The sequence below is a fragment of the Equus caballus genome, chromosome 8, assembly GCF_041296265.1.
Source record: "Equus caballus isolate H_3958 breed thoroughbred chromosome 8, TB-T2T, whole genome shotgun sequence".
In the NCBI taxonomy this organism is placed as follows: Eukaryota; Metazoa; Chordata; class Mammalia; order Perissodactyla; family Equidae; genus Equus; species Equus caballus.
Genome location: NC_091691.1, coordinates 52,553,074 through 52,578,595, shown reverse-complemented (window position 1 = coordinate 52,578,595; position 25,522 = coordinate 52,553,074). Strand labels below are relative to the sequence as shown.

General features: G+C 37.9%; 1 protein-coding gene and 1 long non-coding RNA gene across 10 annotated transcripts in view; one reads left to right on the top strand and one right to left on the bottom strand.

The window, feature by feature from the left end:
• DLGAP1 (DLG associated protein 1) overlaps window positions 1-25,522 on the top strand; it is an 843,036-nt gene that overhangs the window by 399,468 nt on the left and 418,046 nt on the right. The gene's annotated exons all lie outside the window — the stretch shown is intronic.
• On the bottom strand, window positions 330-24,090 carry LOC138915274 (uncharacterized). Its single transcript, XR_011420973.1, has 3 exons — window positions 24,033-24,090; window positions 14,813-14,862; window positions 330-458 (listed from the first exon to the last, which is right to left on the bottom strand). It is a non-coding gene; the product is annotated as an uncharacterized lncRNA (long non-coding RNA).

Below are 25,522 nucleotides of genomic sequence, written 5' to 3'. Positions count from 1 at the left end.
CAATGATTCTTAATATAATTTTATTATGATTGCACATAGTTTACTGTAGTGTATGCTCAAGAGGTTACAAATTTTCATCTCAATGGAAAAATTAGAGAAATGATATATAACCCTGCATTGTGTGTGCAATGTCTAGAAGGGCCTGCAGGTAGAGTCCATTACTGGAAAACGGCACAATCCTACTCCTTGTTGATCACAAACACACTCAAATTCTAGGCTGTGGTGCAAATCATTTCTTGCCTTTTCTACATCTTCAGTCTTTAGCGAGTCGGGCATATATGGTAGTCCAAAGATCCTTTCCTCCCTCAGAATACTTCTCTTCTTCTTTTCCACTGCCATGTCCTCCCCACATGACCCAGCTCATCCGGCTGCGCTCCTTGTGGTCTGAGGAGGGGACTCATTCACCCAGTGGTTTCTGTTCCTGAGCGGGTGATGGTGGACAGTCATGTTTTTCTCAGCTATATTGAGATATAATGAGCATATAACATTGTATAAATTTAAAGTGTATGGCATGATGATTTGATACACATATATTACAAAATCATTACCACAAGAAGATTAATTAACTTATCCATCACCTCACATACTTCCTCTTTGTGCATAGATGGTGACAACATTTAAGAGCTAATCTTTTGGCAACTTTCAAGTTATATAATACAATTAATGGTAGTCACTGTACTGTATGTTACATCTCCCGAACTCATTCATCTTTTAACTAGAAGTTTGTATCCTTTGACCAACATCTCCCCATTTCCCCTACCCCCTGGCAACCATCATTCTACTCTGTTTCTATGAGCTTGGCTTTTTTAGGGTCCACATAAATTGAGGTCGTACAATATTTGTCTTTCTCTTTTTGACTTATTTCACTTAGCATGTTGCCCTCAAGTCCATCCATACTGTCACATATATCAGCATCTCCTTATTTTTTATGGCTGAATAATATATTTATATTATTTATTTATTTATTTGTTTGTTTGTTTAATTAATTGATTTATTTATACCACATTCTCTTTATCCTTTCCTCTGTTGATGGGCACTCAGGTTGTTTCTATGTCTTGGTTATTGGTTATGTCTTGGACTAATGCTGCAGTACACATAGGGGTGCATATATCACTTGAAGATAGTGATTTCATTTACTCCAGATAAGTATCCAGAAGTGGGATCATATGGTAGTTCTATTTTCAATTTTTTGAGAAATCTCCATACTGTTTTCCATAATGGTTGAACCAATCTACATTCCCACCAACAGACACTGTCATTCTTTAAATGGGTATAACTACAAGACAAACCTATTCTACCATGAGAAGATTAATCACATTCATAGCATAACTTCCATGTGTTGTTATGCTAAAATTTTCCATTTCCAACAGAGTGAGGAGAGGAAGGAGCAAAGGGAAGGGAGAACCCTATCCTGCCATGGACATGTTATTACCTGTCTTCCACTAGACTGCAAGTTCCTCGAGGGAAAGTACTCTGTTACTCCTATTTAGTCCCAATATCAAGGACAGTACTGGGCACACTTCAACCATTGAGTCATTTATTTGTTGAAGTAATGAATAAGTGCATGCGTGAGTGAATGCACATGTAATACCTAGGCAGATGTGTGCTGCTGGTGTGGTTGTTGTCCTAGTATCAGCTGCAACACAGGAAGGCTAATGGATCTCCATGAATGCTTGGTTAATGCCATTCGTGAAATATTACTAAGACCAGACAGTAAAACAGCAACCTGGTCATCTGCAACCACTCATTCATAGAAACGAGCAGAAGTCAAGAGGAGTCTGGAGCGTAAGTGCAGTGGAAAGAGAATTGGTAGATATCACTCCCTTCCTGTGTCCTGTCGCAAGGCTTTACCAGCACTTGTTCTTCTCCTTCTGCCTTTGAATAACGCAGTTTCCCATTTTGTACATTGGTTCAAAAGTCGGAAAAGTTAAATCGAACCCTCAAAAAGCAGCATGCGGTAATTGTACAGAAATTGTGATCATTATTTTTCCCCATCTCTGGTTTTGGTTTGTCTGCCTTTCACAGCATGAGAATGTAACAGTTTCACAGAACAATTCAGAAAGTTAGAAAATGCTGGGCATGAAAAATGATTTTCATTTTCAGACAGATGTGGTATATCTTCAGAAGCTATTTATATCTAACAGCTGTACCTGTCTTTGAAAGACTTGATTTTTTGAAAAGTTGTAGCATAATGAAAGCCTCTACAGCTTACCACATAGAGTTTTTGGTAAGTCTTTCGGTGCTTAGATTTTAAGGGTATTTTTGTTTATTTAACTATACTTGACAAAATATACTAAGGTGTGCAATTTTGTGAAGAGATGACAAGTTGATGTCTTCATTTTACAGAGTAGCTGTACACAGTAACTTTGCTATTGTTAAATCATAAAGTTCTACTGAAAAATCCTAAGGAGTGAAGTGCCCAGAGAGGGGAAACACTCTAATAGAAAGCAAACGTAAAACAACCCAAAAATAAAAATAGGAAATAACTTGAGAGAGACCACTCTAAGTGAATGTTGACTAGCATTCATGTGATTTTTGCAATAACTATATATAAATACTTGAGATAAGTCATCATGTAATGACAGAAGAGCAAACTAATACGTAAACACAGAATATCTATCTTAATATGATGAAAATAATATATGTTACTACAATTGTTCTTATATTGACTACTTGGCATGAGCCATGAGGTGCTATGCTGAATGTTTTAACATGTGTTATCCCATTATTCCTCAATACAGCCCTATTTCTATACAATTACTCTATGTTTTTATTAAGTTAAACATTGCCACTACCCTCTTGTCATAGAAGAGAGAACAGAAGGGAGGTTCCCGTTAAAGATGGTGACATAGGAAAATGCTGAACTCACCTCCTCTCATGGACACATTGAATCTACAACTACATACGGTACAGTTTCCTTTGAAAAAAAATGAAGAGCCAGCTGAGCGACTCCTACATATCAGGCAAATGAGAGAAAAACCACATTGAAGCAGGTAGGAGAGGCTGAGGCACAGTCTTGCCATAAACCCCACCCCTAGTGCGGCACCCATCATCAAGAGGGAACTCACAACCCAAGCTTCTCCCTGAGGAGCAAAGACTTTGAGCCCCACATCTGGCACCCCAACTTTTAAACCTGCACCTGAGAGATGAGCCCCCAAAACGTCTAGCTTTGAAAGCCACAAGGGCTTGCATCCGTGAGACCTACAATGCTATAGCAAACTGAGAAACAGTTCTTAAAGGGCTTGGAGGACTCACCACTTCAAGGCCCAGTACAGAAACAGCCAATTGAAAAGTAACCAGTGTTTCTGGGAAAGAGGCTTATTTGCTTATCTTAAAGCTTCAGCCCGAGGGGAAGGTGCCATCTGTGGTCTCCCTCTGCCTTACTCCAGCTTACCAGTATCTCTCAGAAAGGAGCTTGCACCATCATCTAGCACCCTGATTTTTGCAGCTACTGCCCAGGAAACACCTGTAGATCACCTGGCTCTGGTGGCCAGTGAGGCTTGCACTCACAGGTCCCTCAGGACTCTTTTTTTTTTTTTTTAAAGATTGGCACCGGAGCTAACAACTGTTGCCAATCTTCATTTCTTTTTCCCCTTCTTTTTTCTCCCCAAATCCCCCCAGTACATAGTTGTATATTTTAGTTGTGGGTTCTTCTAGTTGTGGCTTGTGGGACACTGCCTCAACATGGCCTAATGAACAGTGCCGTGTCCGCACTCAGGATCCGAACCCTGGGTTACCAAAGCGGAGCGCTTGAACTTACCCACTCATCCATGTGGCAGGCCCCCCCACAGGACTCTTAAAACAGAGAAAAATTTCTTAAAAAGGAACAAAGTTCAAAGTTCTCTGAAAGAAGCCTGTTAGCTTATCTTCACAGCTGTGGCGTGAGGGGTAGGCTTCTAATTAAACACATATCTAGGGGCTGACTACAGTTCTCTCTGGAGACAGGAGAGGCAGGCAGCTGCCATCTTTGTGCTCTCCCTCTGCCCTGCCCCACGTCAATAAGATGACCCCAGAGACCCACACCAAGACACATTATAATTAAAGTGTCAAAAGTTAAAGACAAGGAGAGAATCTTAAAAGCAGCAATAGAAAAAGAACTTGTTAAATACAAGAGAACCCCCATAAGATTATCAGTAGATTTTTTTAGCAGAAACCATGTAGGACAGAAGGGAGTGGCACAATATATTCAAAGTGTGGAAAGAAAAAACTGCCAACCAAGAATGCCCTACCCAGAAAAATTGTCCTTCGGATTTGAAGGAGAGATAAAGAGATTTCCAGACAAGCACAAGCTGAAGGACTTCAGCACCACTAGACCAACCTTACTAGAAATGTGAAAGGGACTTCTTTAAAATGAAATGAAAGGGTGCTAATTGGTAACAGGAAAACATAGGAAAGTATAAATCTCACTGGTAAAGGTAAATATATAGTAAAATTAAGAATAATCTAATGTTATAAAGGTAATGAGTTAAACCCATAAATCTAGTATAAAGATTAAAAGACAAAAAGAGGTAAATAACTATAACTACAATAATTTGTTAATGGATACACAAGATACAAAGATGTAAGCTGTGACATCAAAAATATAAAATGTGAGGGGGGTTAAAATGTAAAGCTTTGGAATGCATTCAACTTTAAGTTTTTGTCAACTTAAAATAGACTGTTGTAAGTTGTTTTATGTAAGCCTCATGGTAACCACAAAGCAAAAGCCTATAGTAGATACACGAAAGAGAAAGGAATCTAAGCATACCACTACAGAAAATCATCAAATCACAACAGAAGAAAGTAAAAAAAGAACAAAAGAATTACAAAATAGCCAGAAAACAGTTAACAAAAATGGCAATAAATACATACCTATTAATAAGTACTTTAAATGTAAGTAGATTAAATTCTCCAATCAAAAGACACAGAGTGGCTGAATGGATTGAAAACAAGACACATCTATATGCTGCCTAAAAAAGACTCACTTCAGATGTAAAGACACAAACAGACTACAAGTGAAGGGATGGAAAAAGATATTTCATGCAAGTGGAAACTAGAAGAAAGCTGGGGTAGCCATACCTATATCAGACAAAATATACTTTAAAACAAACACTGTAATAGGAGACAAAGAAGGTCATAATATAATAATAAAGGGGTCAATCCAACAAGGGGCATAACATTTGTAAATATTTATCTATCCAACATAGGATCACCTAAATATATAAAGCAAATATTAACAGACCTAAAGGGAGAATGAGACAGCAATACAGTAATAGTAGGGGACTTTAATACCTCACTTTCATCAATGGATAGATCATCCAGACAGAAAATCAATAAGGAAACATTGGCCATAAGTGATTGTTAGACCAGATGGACTTAAGGAAATATACAGCACTTTCCCTCCAAAAGCAACAGAATACACATTCTTTTCAAGCACACATGAAACAGTCTTCAGGATAGATCATATATTAGGCTACAAAACAAGTCTTAATAACTTTAAGAAAAATCATGTCAAGCACCTTTTTGACCACAATGGTATGAAACTAGAAATCAATTACAATAAGAAAATGTGTGAATTTTCATTCACAAATATGGGAAGATTAAACAACATGCTACTGAACAACTACTAGGTCAAAGAAGAAATCAAAAGAGATCAAAATCTACCTTGAGACAAATGAAAATCAAAATAGAACATATTGGAACTTATAGGATGCAGCAAAAGCAGTTTTAAGAGGGAAGTTCATAGTGATAAATGCCTGCATCAAGAAACGAGAGAGATCTCAAATAAACAACCTAACTTCACACCTATGGGAAGTAGAAAAAGAAGAAGCAATGAATCGCAAAGTTAGTAGAAGGAAGGAAATAACAAAGTTCAGAGTGGAAATAAATGAAATAGGGACTGAAAAGACAATAGAAAAGATCAATGAAACTAAGAGTTGTGGGGTTTTTGTTGTTGTTGTTGTTGTTGCTGAGGAAGATTGGCACAGAGCTACATCTGTGCCAGTCTTCCCCTATTTTGTATGTGGGTCGCCTGCACAGTGTGGCTGCTGCCAAGTGATGTAGGTCCATACCTGGTAACTAAACCTAGGCTGCTGAAGTGGTGCATGCTGAACTTAACCAGCAGGCCACAGGGCCAGCCACAAGAGTTGGTTTTTTGAAACAATAAACAAAATTGACTAAGCTTTAGTTAAACTCAAGAGAAAAAGAGACTCAAATAATATCAGAAATGAAAAAGGGAATGTTACAACTGATACCACAGAAATACAAAGGATCATAAGATACTACTGTGAACAACTGTATGCCAACCAATTGGACAACCTAGAAGAAATAGATAAATTCCTGGAAACATACAACCCCCCAAGACTGAATCATGAAGAAATAGTAAGTCTAAATAGACCTGTTACTACTAAGGAGATTGAATCAATAATCAAAAACCTCCCAACAAACAAAAGTCCAAGACTAGATGGCCACACTGGTGAATTCTGGAAACATTTGAAGAAGAAGCAGTTCTTCTCAAACTCTTCCAAAAAACAGAAGAGGAGGGAACACTTCCAAACTCATTTTATAAGCCCAGAATTACCCTGATACCAAAACCAGGCAAAGATGCTACAAGAAAAAAAAGGAAAATATAGCCCAAAATCCCTGATGAACATAGATGCAAAAGTCCTCAACAATACATTAAAAGGATCACACACTGTGATCAAGTAGGATTTATTCCAGGGATGGTTTAACACCTGCAAATCAATCAATGTGATACATCACATTGACAAAACCAAGGATAAAAATCCTATGATCATCTCAATAGAGACAGAAAAAGCATTTGACAAAATTCAACATCCATTTATAATAAAAACCCTCAATAAAGTGGGTATAGAGAGAATGTACTCAATATAATAAATGCCACATATAACAAGCCCCACAGCTAACATACTTATTGGTAAAAAGCTGAAAGTTTCTCTTCTAAGACAAGAAAAAAGACACGGATACCCACTCTTTTTTTTTAATTGAGTTCATAACAGTTTGCATCATTGTGAAATTTCAGTTGTACATTATTTCTTAGCTATTACCATAAATGTGCTGCCTGTCACCCCTTGTGCCCACCCCCACCCCCTTCCCCTGGTAACAACTGAACTGTTTTCTTTGTCCACATGTTTGTTTATATTCCACATATGAGTGAAATCATATGTTGTTTGTCTTTCTCAGTCTGGCTTATTTCACTTAGCATAATACCCTCCAGGTCCATCCATGTTGTTGTAAATGGGATGACTTTGTCTTTTTTTATGGCTGAGTGGTATTCCACTGTATGTATATACCACATCTTCTTTATCCAGTTATCAGTTGATGGACACTTAGATTGCTTCCATGTCTTGGCTATTGTGAATAGTGCTGCAATGAACATAGGGGTACATATGTTACCACTCTTGCCACTTTTATTCAACATAGTATTAGAAGTCCTAGCCAGAGCAATTAGGCAAGAAAAAGAAATAAAAGTCGTACAAATTGGAAAGGAAGAAGTAAAACTGTCACTATTTGCAGATAACATGATATGTATAGAAAACCCTGAAGACTCCAACGAAAAACTGTTAGAACTAATAAATGAATTCAGTAAAGTTGCAGGATACAAAATCAATATACAAAAATCTTTTGCATTTCTATACACTAATAATGTCTATCAGAAAGATAAATTAAGAAATAAAGAAAAAAGAATAAAAATACCTAGGAATAAATTTAACCACAGAGGTTAAAGACCTATACGCTGAAAACCATATCACATTGATGAAAGAAATTAAAGAAGACACAAATAAATGGAAAGATACTTTGTGCTCATGGATTGGAAGAATTAATATTTTTAAAATGACTGTACTACCTAAAGCAATCTACAGATTCAATGCAATCCCTGTACAAATTCCAATGGCATTTTTCAAAGAAATAAAACACAAAATTCTAATATTTGTTTGGAACCACCAAAGACCTGAATAACCAAAGCAACCTTGAGAGAAAAGAACAAAGCTGGAGATGTCATGCTCCCTGATTTCAAACTATATTACAAAGTGATAATAATCAAAACTGTAAGGTATTGGCATAAAACAGACACATAAATCAAAGGAAAAGAATAGAGAGCCAAGAAATAAATCCATACATATGTGGTCAATTAATGTATGACAAAGGAGCCAAGAATATACAATGGGGAAAGGACATTCACTTCAATAAATCACGTCAGGAAAACCAGACAGACATATAGAAAAGAATGACATTAGACCACTGTCTTACACCATACACAAAAAACAACTCAAAATGGATTAGAGACTTGAACATAAGACCGGAAACCATAAGATTCCTGGAAGAAAACATCAGTGGTGAGTACCTGACATCATTCTTGGCAATGATGTTTTGGATTTGACACCAAAAGCAATGACGACAAAAGCAAAAATAAATAAGTGGGACTACATCAAACTGGGGTTTCTCTGCACAGCAAAGATACCATCAACAAAATGAAAATGCAACCTATGGAGTGGGAAAAAATATTTGCAAATCGTATATCTGATACTAGGTTAATATCTAAAATATATAAGGAACTCATACAACTCAATAGCAAAAAAACAAACAATGCAATTAAAAATTAGCACAATTATTGAATTGGCCTTTTTTCCAAAGAAGACACAAATGGCCAACAGGTACATGAAAAGGTGTTCAATATCACTAATCATCAGGGAGATGCAAATCAAAACCACAAGGACATACACAAGGAGATATCACCTCACAGCTGTTAGAATGGCCATGATTAAAAACATAAGAGATAAAAAGTGTTGGAGAGGATGTGTAGAAAAGGGAACCCTTGTGTACTGTTGGTGGGAATGTAAATTGGTGCAGCCACTATAGAAAACCTATGGAGTTCCTCAAAAAAAATTAAAAATAGAACTACCATATGATCCAGCAATTCCACTCTGGGTATTTATCTGAAGGAAATGAAAACAGTAACTCGAGAAGATTTCTGCATCCCATCTTCATTGCAGCATTATTTACAATAGCCAAGACGTGGAAGCAACCTAAGTGTCTCTTGACAGATGAATGAATAAAATATATATATATATACACATGCACACAATCGAATATTATTCAGCAATAAAAAAGAAGGAAATCTTGCCAGTTTTGACAGCATCGATGGACCTAAGTGAAATAGACAAAGAAAGGCAAATGCTGTATGATCTCACTTATATGTGGAATCAAAAAAGAAAAAAAACTGAACTCATAGATACAGAGAACAGATTGGTGCTTGCCAGAAGCAGGTGGTGGGCAAAAAGGGTGAAGGTGATCAAAAGGTACAAAATTCCAGTTATAAAAGAAAGAAGACCTGGGGATGTAATGTACAGCATGGCAAATGTAAGTAATAATACTGTATTACATATTTGAAGTTGTTAAAGAGTAGGTCTTAAAGGTTCTCATCACAAGAAGAAGAAAATTTGTAACTAAACTTGTGGTGAGGGTTATTAATTAGACTTGTGTTGATCATTTCACAATGCATACAAATACCAAATCGTTATGTTGTATGGGTCAAACTAATTTAATGTTATATGTCAATTAAATCTCAATTTGACACAAAGAGGGAAGAGAGGCATTGATTTTTCCGGGGACGTGTAATTCAGGAGTGTTGGATGGTTAGGGTGTTAATAATACTCCTGTTACAGTCGTACTGTAATACTGCTGCTACTGTAAGACGTACTTGTAATACTATAATTACAACATGTGCGGTCACAGCCATGACTGCAAAAGTTCAGCCAAGATCCACAGCGGAAGTAGCACTCTGAAAGTGTACCTCTAATCTCATCAAGGACCAAACTAACTTTACACTAGTTGGTAGGAAGAGAGTAGTAGGGTTCATGGGACTGGATGGGAGAGTGTTAATGAAGAAATGAGAAATGAGAAGGGTCACTTGCCTGGGAGAAGAGAATGCTAGAATTTCAAGTGCTCTTGCACCATCTGTAACAGAAGATTGGCATAAGTCGTTTTCTGTCTTTTCAAATACAATTTAGTCCTGCTCTGGCCCTAGAAGGCAAACAGGGTACAGAGGCTGGCTGGTCCCCAACAGTTGCTATTTTCCCGTTCACCAAAAAGGCGAGACCTGAATACTTGATAAAATGAAGATGTATCAAGAATTTCCTTTGCATCATTAGGCATGAAATATGAGATAAAAGGAATTACTAATCACATACAGGTGAGTAAGGCAATAGTTCTTGGCCTCAAAGCTCTTGCAGTCTACTGGAAGGACAGAGGCACACAGGAATACCAGTGTAATGAATAAGAGTTTAGTACAAAGGAGCACAGAGGAGTGAACAATTGTCTCTTGTCTAGAAGCTCAGAGAAGGCATCATTCAGAGATTACATGTGAACCAGCCTTAAAAGATGAGTGAGGCTTCTCCAGATGAGGAAAGGTGCAAGGCATCCTAGAAAGAGAAGACCCCAAAGGTGTGGGGATGTGAGATAAACAAGGTGCGTTCTCAGAACAGTACTGCAATGATAGGAGCATCTCCGGCTTGGGAAGAAATGGCCAGAGAGGATGCTAAAACAGAAGATGGAACCCGGGTTTTAAAGGGCCTTAGAATTGTTCTTGATCTGTAGTCACTGGGGCACCATTACAAGCTTCTAAGTGGGGTCCTGTCATGATACAATTGTAGAAAAATTAACTCTGGCAGCAGAAGGAAGACGGACTGAGAAGAGAAGAATGTGGTGATGTGGCAGGGGAAGAGGGGCACGCGCAGCGGAGAGGTGGGGACTGCTGTCCTCCCCTCCAGGTCACCCTGCCCACTGCCACACAGTAGTCTCAACAGCAGAACTCGAGCTGGCCCCTGTATTCAATGCCTTCCAAATCACGGGCTTGAAAACCACGTCTCATACTCACACCCCAAAGCTATTCCTGTTCCACCACATCATGCTGGAATTTTGAGCCACAGAGCCCGGCTCTGAGATACTACTCAGCTCCTACTACAGACACTTACTAGCTGTGTTGCCTTGAGAAACCACTTAACCTATACAAGCCTCAGTTGTTTTTTTTTTTAAATCTATAAAATTGGAATGGTCGTAACACATTCCTTGGTTATTTGGATAATTAAATGACATAACATTTATGAATATGCTTTATAAATTGTAAAATGGATTACATTTATTAATATAGTGTAGGCCTCTCAAATAGGGATTTCCAAAAGGCCTGTGACTTTAAAGGAAATTCTGGAGAGAGAGACTCACAACTCCTGTATTTCTTTTAGGAGGAAGCACATGGCATGGAGATTAAAAGGACAAACTCCAGGACCAGCCTAGTGGGTTGAATCCTGGCTCTGACATTCACTAGCTCAGGATCCAAAACAAGCTCATTGAATTCTCTCTGCCCCTGTCTCCTCATCAATAAAATGAAGTTTAAAAATAATACCTCCTAGGGTCGCTAATAAGGTTGAAATGAATATATATTTGTAAAGCACAATTCCTGGCTAAGAGCAACTTCCGATAAGTGGCAGCAGTCATTGTTATGCCGTGACTTAAATTTAGGACTTGTAATTTTAGGATTTGAGGTTTTAATCATTGTCTTTAGGATCATGGATACAGTAGGCAGAGTAATGGCTGTCCACAGACGTCCAAGTCCTTATCCCCGGAACCTGTGAATATATAATATTACATGGCAAAAAGGAATAATAAAGCTTACAGATGGAATTGTTTCCTAATCCACTGACTTTAAAATAGAGTGTTTATTCTGGATTATCTAAGAGAGCCCAATCTAATCACATGAGTCCTTAAAATAAGAGAAACTTTCACAGGTGGGTGAGAGAGATGAGATGTATGTTTCTGACTCCAACATGTGGGTTTTTTCCAACACAGCACCAGGTGTCCTACAATTCAACTCAGTTCTGATGCTATCGACCCGGAGATAGTGTCGGATCCTGCAGGTTAAGGGCTCAGTCCCACAAGACTCCTCCCCTCCTACTTCAGATGCCAGTCACAAGTCCAGATTATCACCTGTGCTTCTGACCCACCAGCTATAGATTGAAGGTTCCAATGACCCACTCCTCCCTCTTGGGTTCGATTAATTTGCTAGAGCAGCTCAAAGAACTCAGAGAAAGGGTGCAGAGCTTCCATGCCCTCTCTGAGCACACCATTCTTCCCAAATCTCCACGTATTCACCAACCTGGAAGCTCCCCAAACCCTGTCCTTTTGGGGGTTTTTGGAGGCTTCAGTACATACGCATGATTAAATCATTGGCCATTGGTGATTGAACTCAATCTCCAGCCCTTCTCCCCTGCCAGGAGTTGGGGGGTGGAGGGTGGACTTAAAGTTCCAACCCTCTAATCACACAGTTGGTCCCACTGTAAACCAGCCCCCGTCCTAGGTGCTATCCAAGTTTCCTCATCAACATAACAAAAGACCTCTTTGATTGCTCTCATCACTTAGGAAATTCCAGGGGTTTTAGGAGCTCTGTGTCAGAAACAGGAACAAAGACCAAATATATATTTCTTATTATAAATCACAGTATCACAGACGGAAGAAGAAGGAAAAGAGAATAAAAGTATGAAAGGGATTCAGCCTGTCATTGCTGGCTTTCTAGATGGAGGAAAGGGGCCCAGAGCATGGTGAGGATCTATGATGTGCAGTGCACAGTCTGATGTGCAAGGGAGCAAGAAGACAAGAATGACAAAGAGGCGTATTTTAGGTTGACATATTCTGCCACCCTTCACATTCAATAAACAATTCTTAATCCTTTGCAGAGCCAAAGATGAATAAGGCATGGTTTTTGCCCTTGGGGCTTAGAGCAAGAATTTAAGGATTCGAAAAGAGGAGAAACACTAGCTGCTGAGTAGAAGAAAGACTCAGGGTAGGGGTGTGTGTGTGACATTTTTGAAGAATGGTGATCATGGATGTGTTTAGCCTGCACAAGGTGAAAGCTTAGGTAGCTGACCAGTACAAGACTCAGTCAGTCTTTTCAAACCTGGCTGCACGTCAGAAACCCCAAGGGGAACTTGACTGAATTGCCTCTTCTACAACTGGGTTCCTGAACATCTGTGTTAAAAATAAACAGACCGGCCCCACTGCATAGGGGTTTAAGTTCCATGTGCTCAGCTTTGGTGGCTCAGTTTGTGGGTTTGGATCCCAGGTGCAGACCTGTACCACTCATTAACCATGCTGTGGCGGTGACCCACATACAAAATAGAGGAAGACTGGCACAGATGTTAGCTCAGGGCGAATCTTCCTCACAAAAATAAATAAATAAATAAATAAATAGACCAATTTACCAATAACCCTTGATGCACAACCAGGGTTGAGAACTATTGGAACAGGTCAGATAGTGCAAACTGGATTATAGAGGCTTTAAGTGTCAGACTGCATGAACCCAGTAAGCAGTTGATCGCTGTGGACCAGGCATGATGGAGGGGGACCCCAGTCATGAGGCTAAGGGGGGACGGAAAGGAAGAAACTAAAGACATAGGAGCACTGATAGTCATGGCAGAGTGAATGGAGGAAGAGAACAGGCAAACAGGAGCCCAGTGACTCTCCACATTCACTGCCCTACCGTGGAGTGCCCAGGACCATGAGGCACACTGTGTGAGATCTGGATAGATGTTTGTTGAATAAATAATTGAATCCAGTAAACGTATGAAAAAAACCTGGAAACCAGGGCCTGTGGAATATGGTATCACCAGACACAACATGGAAACTCAGAAGGATAAGTGTTTAGAGAAAAAAATGTGAATTCAGTTTTAGGTTCACTAAGTTCAAGTAAACTGACATGATAGCAGGAGTTCAAACAATTGGCAAGTCTGTCTCAAGAATGAAGGAAAGTCGTGGGACTCCTGAGTTTCTGTAAGTTTCCATCACCCCCTCCTGTTTCATTTATATGAGACCAGGAGACCAAAGTATGCATTATGCTTCTAACAGGCTAAGTCTACTGTGGGATCCACTGAGTGCCATGAGAGGGTCTGTTATCTGCTGCAGAGAATTCCTGATTGAATGACAAAGACGTGAAGAAGCGTAAGTCATGATGGAGCAGCAATGTGGAAAGAATGGAGCCCGTGACCTGCAGATGCCATAAATTAAAATAGGGAAGGATTAAGGTCACAGGAACATATATCTAAATTACAAAGCAAACTGCTAGCTTCCCACTCTGCCTTCCCAATCCAGCACATCCCACCACCAACACACACACCCCCTGGACGCAGTTACGGGCCCAAAGAGGCTTTTGAGTAAACTCCTGACTGACTTTTTTGGAAGCATGATATAGAAAGACATGCCTGAGGGAAAAGGTCAGTGCATGCACAATCGGGAATCAATGGCATCTCTATTTCTCCAAGCTCACCACTAACATTTTAACTTTAAAAATGTGCCCCATTATTCATAGGTTGATTTCTTAGTGATTTTATATAGGTTATTTTGATGAAAGCTGAAAATCTTGCACACACTGGTTATTATATACTCTGAAGCTGAAACTAATGCAATAGAAACACCCTCTTTTTAGTGACTCTGTTTTTCCTTTTATGACTCATGTGGTTTTCCTTTTTTGTTTTTCCACAATATGGATCAGTGAATGTTCCAGTAGTCTAATTCATGTATATTTTAGTGCTAAAAACAGGACACTAACTATCATTGACTCGGGGTAGGGCTGGACAATGTTGACATTATCTTCTTCAGTCAAGAAAAACAGGTTAATTAATAAACAAGAAGAGAAAAAGGGACAACAGAGGTAGAGAATCCTCCTAGTTTTCAGTATTTAATCCAACTGCTCCATTTGTCATATCCAGAAACAAGAAAAAGAAAAGGATGCAGAAAATATTAATACCCTAGAAAGGAGAACTACCTTTCTGTGATCTCAGGTCCTGTGGTTCTTCTTTAATGATGAAATAGCATCTGAAACAGAGAAAACATAAGCAGCTCAGGAATATAAAGCTACCTATCCCTCTGAAGTCAAAGTGGCAATATCCTTGCTTACAGAAGAAAAGCCTACTTAACTTACATATGAACCATATATATGAATTATTTGTTTAATTATGAAATGACCTTAAGTTATTAGTATTCCCTGGAAACTGTAGCTGCTGCAGTAGAGTCCTCAGAATTTATCCTGAATATTCAGTGCTTTAAGCTCTTAAATCACCCACCAGGACTCAGTCAAGCTGTCAGTTCTTTGACCCGTCTCTACCTTCAAACCAGTTACCGAACACTTGATGATCTTCCTTCCTAGAGCCTCAACAGTACCAGCACTGGCATCCATACAGACCATTAGTGCACCACACCGCAGCTTTATTTGTCTGTGCACAAATGATAAACACATTTATGAAATTGGCAGAGCTAATGATCCTTCCAGCGTCTGCTTGCTACTCCCTCATCTCCTCTCGGGAACTTTTTCCATATCAGTGATATTGCTCTCTCCAACCTCTCTGCTTTCCTGTATTCTCTCCTTCTATTAAAACAGCAATAGATTTTATATCATCAGTCGGTCTTTGATAGAAATACTTTCACACAAAATGCCACTTCTTTCAAACTTTCCCATTCAATGCCTATTTGAGCCAATCTCTATCTGTAAAATGAAAGATTTTGTTTTCTGTTTAGAGTTGAAAGAGTTTCTAAGCTGAACATCAAGCGGGGATAACTTTAAATGCCTCGAAGATAAATCTGCTTCGGATGTTAAGCTGCCTGAAGAAAAAGAAGAAAATAGGCCCCCAAACAAGTTAGATCCTTGAGCCACTATCTTTTTTCCTTTTTTTTTCTCCCATCTCTTAAGTCATTCTCTTTCCATTCCTCTGCCCAATGCTGCCCAGGTGATGTGGACCCAGGGCCAATTTTTGTGGTACCCTCTCCCTCTCCACCTCCAAGCGCAGAGAGTCCAAATACTATGCTATTAGAGGTCTATTAAAATCCTCTGGGAAGCTTTAATTAATCTGCTTCCTTCCAGTCTATTCCCCCCTCATTTATCTATCTTCCCTTGGGGGCCATGTTTCTCTAAGCCTCATCCTCCACCACTCCAAGTAAGAATCAATGCTAAGACCCTGTTGAGGGAGGAAAGGAAGAAGAGATGTTTGTGACTGTCCCATAGTCTGGTGATCTTGCAGGGGTGCTTCAGAAGGGCAAATCATGTTCCATTGTCCTCAGTGTCAGCATCCGGGACATAGTAGGGAATATAGTAGGCATGAGCTGCTCAGAGATTCTTCACAGACTGAGGAAGGGGAAGTTAGATAGAGTCCTGGCAGTGTGAAAAGACATCAGTAGATCCCTGAACTGTGAAGATACTTGCTATTGAAGATTCGAATATTAACATGCATGAATATCAATATGACCAGGATGATTCAACAATATGGTACACCAGAAAAACTCTTCACATACACATAGGCATATAGATGCTTATTAACAAAGTAAAACCAAACGAGACTAAAAGTTTGCTTGTTTACAAATGATCTGGAAAATGGCGGCAAGGTGGTACAAATTTTCGACCTCCCTGAATGACCCAATAGAAACAGAGCGAGTGAGAGAGCGAGAGCAAACCCCCACACCCCGCAGACAACATCTACAATAAAGCGGTGGGAAAACACATCCCTGTGAACCCCTAAATCTGGTTGGTTTGGTGTAAACTGCTGTGATTTGAAGACCTGCATGGGATCAACAAACATGGCAGAGGAAACAGAAAGAGCACAGAACAGCTTCTGATGGCCCCAGGAGGCTGTAGAGTCTTGCTGGTTCCAATTTGTGGGGAAACACAAGAGAACCATAGTAAGGTCAGATTGTGCTGGAGCAGCCTGGGCCCCGTGGACCCTTAAAAGAGGCCCTTAACAGACATCTCTTCCAAGACAAGGCTCCACATTGAGGAGAAACCGCTGGAAATGGAATCCAAATTGAGCAGGAAAGAGACAAGAGAGGCAAAGGAGATAAAGGAAAGAAAAGATCCAGATAAAAGTCGGGGAGGGGGAAGAGCCAGCAGATGTCAGACACAATAAGGATGTATCTGTAAACACTTACCCAAAACAATACACATGGGAGCTTGGTGATGCTAGGAAGTTATCCTGGCCCACCGTCCCTTCTAAGTGTACAAGAAAACTCATGTCACTTAAACATTAGAAAAGAAAAAACAAATTGCAGCCAAAGCTATCATACAGAAAAATGGACTGAGAAACACAGTAATATCTTTGCAGACACTAAAAGCTTGCCAGAAAGACACATAAACAAAACAAGAAAATTACCATCTAATATTTTAAATCAAACTAAAAAATTGGAAACAAGTGATAAAAGCTTTGAAAGAACAGCATCACCCAGAAGTAGAAAAGCTCAAAAAGAAGCTAATTGGATAGAACAAAGACTTAGAAAGGGAGTTAATAGAATTTAGGAAAATATTAGAGGTTAAAGAAAAATTCATTTCAAAATTTGAGACCAAACAGGAAGAAACAAAATGATGAATGAACACCGCAGAAAATGCCTTAAGAAAAATAGAAAAGGAAAGAATGAATGCTTTTGAAATAAATAAAATATATATACGATATTTATAAGAAAAAGACATAGACAATAGACAAAAAAGATCCATGGTACATATAATAAAAATCCCTAAAAGAGAGAATCAGTGTAACAAAAGAGGACAAATATTATCAATTATAATTTAAACTACTTTTCTTAAATAAAAAACGACTTGTATTACATATTGAAAGGACACAAGTGACAAAATCGACCCCGAATGACCTACACCTAAAAGTGGTCTAGTAAAACTATTGATCTTTAAAAGGAAAAAATTCCTCTGGGCATGCAATTCAAAGGTCAATATCCCTTATAAAGGAAAGAAAGTGAGATTGCCATCAGAATTAGTGACAGCAGTGCTTTATACCAGAAGACAATGGGGTAATGTTGAAGAAATAAAAGAAAAGCAAATGTGAGCTAAGGATTTTATATCCCCCTACACTGACCTTCAGATGTACTTGTTACATTTTTTTACTCACATATAAGAACTCAGGTGTATTCTCCTTATGAGCCTTTCCTGGGGAATTTACTGGACAACCATCTTCAGACCTCCAAAATGATTGAAGAGACGTCACCAGGAGAACTGGTAGTGAACATTAAATGTATATTTATTTGTATAACTCATAGTACTTGTAGATTTTAAGGAGAGGTTATAAAACATAACTGCCATTTGCTTTATCTACACTTAATTGAGCCATCTAAAAATGAAAGATAGGTTAGAGAGGGAATATGAGAAGTAGATTAAGCTTTCTGATTGCCTCAAAGATATCATTTGAGGAGTAAAAGATTAGTTGAAAGTAGATTTTGAGGTACGAGAGACAGGGTGAAGAAGGGATCATAATTAATTTCAATTTTATTTGTTAGGATAGCAAGAGAAAGTAAAAAGGCGATTAAAGGTGTACAGAGATATTAATAAAATCACAAGTTGTATAATATAAAGTCATTTAAAGATATTAATAAAAAGGCATCAGAACAAAGAAACACAAACCTTTCTAAATAAAAAAGATATGCAAAACAGAGAGAGAGTGAGTGAGCAAGCAAACGGCGTAAACCTGTGCTTCTCAAACTATCTGCAGTGAAGGACCCCTTGTTTTCTTTTTCAGTCAATGGCAGGCTGATACTTTTGTAAAAGACAAAATCACATGCTTGGACTTTCTGGCAAATTGCCTAAATTTGGCAAATGACAAATTGCCTAAATGCTGCTAAATGTTTTAACTTTCTGTACCTATGTCATGGCTTGGTAACAAACAGTTCATGGACCAGCATTGGTATAGACCACACAGTGAAAGAATAGGAATATAAATACAATATAGATATAGGGGTGTGTGTGTGTGTGTGTGTGTTTGTGTGTGTGTGTGTGTGGAAATATAGGTAACATAAATACAACAAAACAGGTCTGTTACCTTAATTAAACAAGGAGGCCATTAGACTGAGGTGGCTCTAATGTTGTGGCAGTCTGTGTAAGCAAACCAAATTCTAAGCCTGAAATGTCTCAAAGTTACAAAATTGAAACCTAAGGACAACCCATTACAAACAGCCAACTAGGCTTTAAGCTACAGCCAATCAGAAATTTCCTTTCTTCGCTTTCACCTTTTCTCTGTAAAAGTCTCTCCCTGAGCTCCCATCATTGGAGCGCTCCTAACCACCTGCAGCTGCTGCCCAATTAGAACTGATTTGTGCTCAAATAAAGTGTTAAAATTTTTAATATGCCTCAGTTCATCTTTTAACATGTCAAACATTTAGACCCTATTAATAAATGTAAAAAGGCTTAATTCACCTATTTTTTAAAAAAGATTTTCAGATTACCTAACAAAGCAAAATCCAATACTCCAGGTTAATATGTATAGTGTATATATATATTATTATATGTTATTTTATATATATGTATATATACTTTTCTCCACTTGGAATAATATATATACTTATTTTGGGTGAAGAAAAGTCTGCAAATTATGCTACCATTTATCTAATGAAAGGGAGAGGGCTAAAAAGTATATATGAGATATATGTATTAATTTTATGTATAAAAGTATATATTAACATATTAATGAAATGATAAAGCACAGCTTTCAAAAATAAAATACTTACCTAAAGATAGAGGAAGGAAGTAGGACAGAGAGATTGGGATAGAAACTAGATTTGTTTTGTAAATTTGACTTTAGAGTCATATAAAACTCTACATAATTATAAAACAAAATTAAGTTTAAAATAAAGCAATCCCTAAACATCCAAAACAAATTGAGACAACTGTGCCTGTGTATCCAGTAGATGGCATAACTGCACTGAAAGGACTATTCCTAGTGACTCTAAAACACGTTGATTTGACTTTTCGTCCTAAGTGGGTTGTTATCATAAGGACAAAAACAACTGCAAAGAAGCTTAAACTGGTTTTTTAATCATTTTGTTGCTGGCAGTCTTAATATTTGTTCTGAGACTGTTGTGTGTGTGTGTATTATAGAAAAAGCAAATGAGTAATTATACTCCGGTCATTAAAATCCTGAATATTTGACATGGGAAGAGAACATATGGTTAAAAAAAATCCTCTAATCTTGAATTTGAATAGGAAATATCATTATTTCTGATGCACATTCTTTTATTAAACTAAATGATCCCCAGCTTTGTCTTCTGAAAAGACTTAGAAACAGTGCTCAATCCCGCCCAGTGTGATCATGGTCTCTACACACCGTTTACCACTAAAAGTCATCAAGGGCTCCTTGAAGAAATGGCTGATTACAGGTCTGTGGCAGGAAATCTACAAGATGATCCCAGAATATGAAAGGCTGCTTTAGTGATATCATAACACTAAGAGCAAGTTAAAGAGACTTCCAGCAGCTAAGATGAGCAAATTTGAACAATAATAAATACAATAACAGCACTGGATGGAAACACATCAAATGTGTTAAAGTTCATGAATTCCTAATGTTACTGTGAAAATAAAATACTATTGACCATCCTGAAAATGTAAGGAAACCAAAATTATTACTTTACGTACTAGCACATAAAGAGAAGAGATCAAATATTTATCCAGCCTTCCCTATGCAAATTATTCCAAGTAACCAAGTAGTGGATAAGGAGATGTTTCTTCTTAGAGAAGTATTCCATCTAATAAATGAAGGAGGAATTTTAAAATGGAGACAATATCACCATTTTACTGCCTTTAATGAATTATTCGATCTAGACAATGGTCATCAATGACTGTTGATATCACAAAAAAGCCACCAGACATGTGTGTCTGGATGCAGGTGTACAACACCACCTCGGGGTTATTTTTGCCAAAAATTGAACCTTAATCTGATGACATCCCTAGGTCTGTGCTATTCAGTACTAGCCACAGGTGGCTATTGAGCATTTGAAATGTGGGTAGGCCAATTTGAGATGTGCTGTAAGTGTAAAATACACACTGGATTGCAAAAACTTAGTATGAAAAAACAATGTAAATGATCTTGATAATTTTTAATATTGGCTACAGGCTAAAATAAGATTTGGATATATATGGATATAAAAATCATATCATTAAAACTAATTTCAACTATATCTTTTTCTTTTTTTAAATGTCATTATAAAATTTAAAATGATATTTACAGCTAATATTATGTTTCTATTTAGACAGCTCTGCGCTAATTGTGCTTAAAGGAAAGCAACTTAGAGGAAAGACCTTGAACAGAGGAACATGTTAAATGACACCAGAAGAATGGAAACAGCAAAATCCAGGCTTTCTGAAACACTGCAATTCATATTTCTAATCCATTTTAGTGAGAGTCAAAGTTACTAAAAATGTATGTGTCCAAGCGTTATAATTCATGTATAAAATAGTCCTAAATATTAATATCTGTGGACTCATATATTTGACATCTCAGTAATATTTTCACTGTTGCTCATAAAAATAAGTGCATAACAATTAAAAACGTGTATATTTGCATTACCTAAAGTAATTTATTCTATCACCAGTGGTATGTGAACTATACTATGGAAAACACTGATATACAATTTATTCTTCCTGAAATTTTCAGTTTTTAAATAATCTGAAAACTTCATTATCTCAATTTTACCAGATACATAAATACATAGTTATTATTTCTCTACTATTAGAAAGGCTTTGTTTAAAACTCACCAATTCCTAAAGCTCCAAATAGCATTCCTACATCTCATGAGAATGAACTTACTTTAATTTTCTTGATTAAAATATAAGATGAACCAAATTAGACATGTAAAATTTTAAAATCTTCCTCGTTCTCCTCTCCATCTTTACTATTTTCCCCCAGAGATCAAATTAATAAATGTATTATAAAATGTCAGATACTTTAAAAGTTAGGTATTGAATTAAGTTTACTCAGACTTCAATTTTAATATGACATTTCTTACATACCTAAGACAGTAGGCACCAAAAAATATTAGGTAATTTGTCTCTCAGTTCATTAAATTAGAAATTATTTAATGATATCTAAACTTTTACTTCTAGTTTTACTCATTTATGAAAAAAATTATGGGAGGTTAGCCTGCTTTAATCTTTTATCAGGACAAGTAAACATGATAAAATGTCTAGCTAACCCATAGAAAGATAGCTTGTACACCCACATAGGAATACACTGATAAATACAGTATATATATTGAAAATAAATCTTGGAATTTTCTTTTCCTTTACCCATGCTGCACCAAAGCGAGAGAACACTAGGGGGCAGTGCTGTTAGCACAAAGATCTCGAGGATTTCAAAGGATGGCTCAAATCTAACTACCAAACGCTAATGCAACAAATGGGGTCGAATGGCAACAAAAGAATTTGTTTGTTTAACCTTCCTTTTCTGAAGTTATATGGACCATATGCAGGTAAATCACAATCTTTTGGAAGAGACTTATGCAGAAACCCTGAGCCCTTTAGCTTAGTGACAATCTTTTGGTGACATCCTCAGTTAAATTTAATCTAGTGGAATTCCAAGTCAACAAAAGTCTGTTAAGTAATTAACCCTATCACTTCTCGGCAATTTGGCTAAGACCAAGTGTGGTAATTAACTCATAATGTCACTCATTATCTACAGAAGAGAATAGGACCAAAACTGAAAGGTCAAAACTACAAAATCAGAAGTTATAAAAATATTTTTACATTTTCTAAAATTATATTTTGTCTGTTTTAAGGCTATAAAATTCTTGGTGCACAGACTTTATGGTATACTTTGCAAAGAGTATCGGGTACAGTCTATAGACGCTAAATATATGACAGTAAGGTGAACATTTACATGTCAGACCCGGAACAAGCAGACTGCTAAATGCCAATGCCTTTTTAATATGCAGTGAATTTTCTAATCTTCGGGCAACACATCAATTCTTTTCTTTTCTCTTTTAGAATATTGAAATCTGTAAGTAGTATTTGAGCTATGCTCCGAATTGTAGGTTTGACCTGCTTAAATTTTAACAAATCATTCTAGAGAGTTCACATTATTTCGTTTGCAATGTACGGTCTAGCAGCAGTTGGTTCAGGTAGTCATAAAAGTGCATGATTAATATAATTAATCCTAGTTGATTCTGATTCATTTCTTCAGCTCTTTTCGGCTTTGAAATTGTACCTGGAATTTCTACAGCCTATTTGTCTTGGGAGTTTATAAACAATAAATGGTTCGCTCTCCTCCATATAGTGACAATAATCTAGCTTTTTGCAGCTTGAAATTGCAGCTCACCACGGTTTCTATCAGGTTTCAGGTATTTTTAGCCTCACCATATCGGTCAGAATCTCATGGGAAAGAGACCTCACTTCAAAAGGTTGAAATGAGGATTTCAGAAGGGGCTGTTTACAGAGCAGTGGGCAGGGGTAAGAGAAAGCAACCAGAGAGGTTGAGTTACCCAGAAATAAGCACGTTGGGGAGCAGTCACTCCACACCCTACGCGTGAAGGGGCAGAAGACGGCAAGGAATAGTGTTTCCCGAGCCTGTGGGAACCGTGTGAGTCTGTGAGAACTGGATCTGTAAAGGAGCTGCGTCCTAGAGGAACCACTGCTGAAACACGAACGCTGGGAGGAAGTGGGGCAGACAGACCAGAACTGTCTGTCCTCCCAGCCTCTGCCCTTCAGCTAGTGTCTCGCTTGACCACCCAGAGCTAGACAGGGAAGGGCGGACAACTGAGGGAGGGGTGGTCGCAGCAACTGGAGAATAGCGGGGCCACTGAATGTACTGACGCAGTGAAGATAGTCTTACTGTTTGTTGGAGGTTGTCTGTGTGGTTCCCTCCTTAGCTTTTTACTTCACTCACCGCATTCTTACCAAAACAAAGGGAAAACAATATTTTAAGGAAACTTCCTTACAAATGTCAGGCTTTTAGATGGGATTTTTATTCCCTGTCTCACATATCTTGTCTTTTGTGTGATTCAAAAGGAAGCACTTTCTGTGACATAAAATTCTAGAACTTTTTCTTCTCAACATCTTGACATGACAGGCTTTCAAGTGGATTCAGTGGAACCACTGCTTCTCGAGTTTGGAGAGCTCAGTCAGTGATCCGGCAAGAAGAGAGACTGGATTCGCTGTCTCCTGTATCTCAAAGGAGGTGCCATTACAGCCCTAACTAAAATAATCATCCCCACCTGAACCATTGGAATCTCACCTTCTTGTTTGGCTAATTTACAGATTTTTCTTTTCTTCTTATGATCCACTTGAAACTGTGGCAGAAAAAACAAAAAAATCAAATGCAACGCATGTTGTCACTTTCATAAAATATTGCTGTCATTGCATCCCATCCTCACCCCTCCATACCTCTCCCCTCCTGATTTTTCCTGAAAGGATGAAAGAAAAGTAGATCTCGATGGTTTCATTCTAATTACGCTATCATTAAATGACTGATGATTTTGTCACATGTGTATGGACAAAGTTCTGTAAGAAAGCAATTGATTAAAGCCAATGGCTTTCTTCCAAAAATCATACTCTGCTCTGAAATTTAGCAGTGGATAAAATTCATTCTGTTATTTTTCTATTTTCTAAGTGTCCTCTACATTATTCAAAGGAAACCTTGTCTTATTTTGTTTCCAAACTCCTTTCCATTTTCTGTCCCCTGCGCTGTTGATTCCTATCTTCCCACTTGCATGGCTGGTGCACTGAGTGGGTCCTGCATGGGTGGGCTTTGCACAGTCGGCTTTGCTGTTTGTGTGCTTGCTTCTGAAGATAATCCTTGGCAGAAACGCAGACAAATGGGATGGGTTTGTACATTTCTGCCGGGGATGTGGCTATTTTGTGATCTTCTGTAGTCTTCCTATATGCAACCGCATCACAAAACTGACTAATTATCCTCTAACTGTCCTGAGCAAAATTAAAAACTGGATTCTGTTACCTGCATTGAGGCAAATTTAATATTGCTGGATTCTCTGGTGATTACCAGGGTACATCTTCTCACGTCTTTTATAAATAGGTCTTAAAGATCTTCCAGGGACCACTGTTAGCTAAATAATCTTGATAGTCATTACAAAGAAATTTTAATTATTTTTAAATGTTTGTGCATTTATCAGCGCCAATATTTATATTCAGTTGATTTGTACAGGTTGTACAAGTGACTAACAATGAGACCTAATTTAAATAGGTAGTTTTTTATAGGCATTATTTTTGGAAAAAATGAAGAGAAAAGCTAACAGATCTGTACCTTAAAAAAATATCTATAACCTCAGTTCAAAGGAGCAAGTAGGGCCACCAGACTTGCCTACTTTGCTAAAGAGTTGCTTGGCCAAGGATGTTCCAGCAAAGAAATCTTTTCAAAAGATGCTTTAAATCATTAAAATAGGGGAAACAAATCTAAGGATGTACCTTCTTAGTGAACATCTTTTAGGCATATAGAAAGAAATTGCAAAGAGTAAAGGGGTTTTTCTGCACGCACTGTTTTGTTAAGCCAGATTTATTACGTTTGCTGTGGAACAACATGACTGGCTTAGCCATCAGGGGAAAGGTGGACTCTGTGGGGTGCAAGCCCAGTCTCCAGTTTCTCGTCAACTTGTCATTTTTGGAAATATCGCAAAGGAAGGCATCTTTTCTAGAAAGTATGTCAAGGCAGGACAGAATAAAAAGAAGTTAAAGTGGTTAGTTATAATGAGATAACCAACAACTACACTG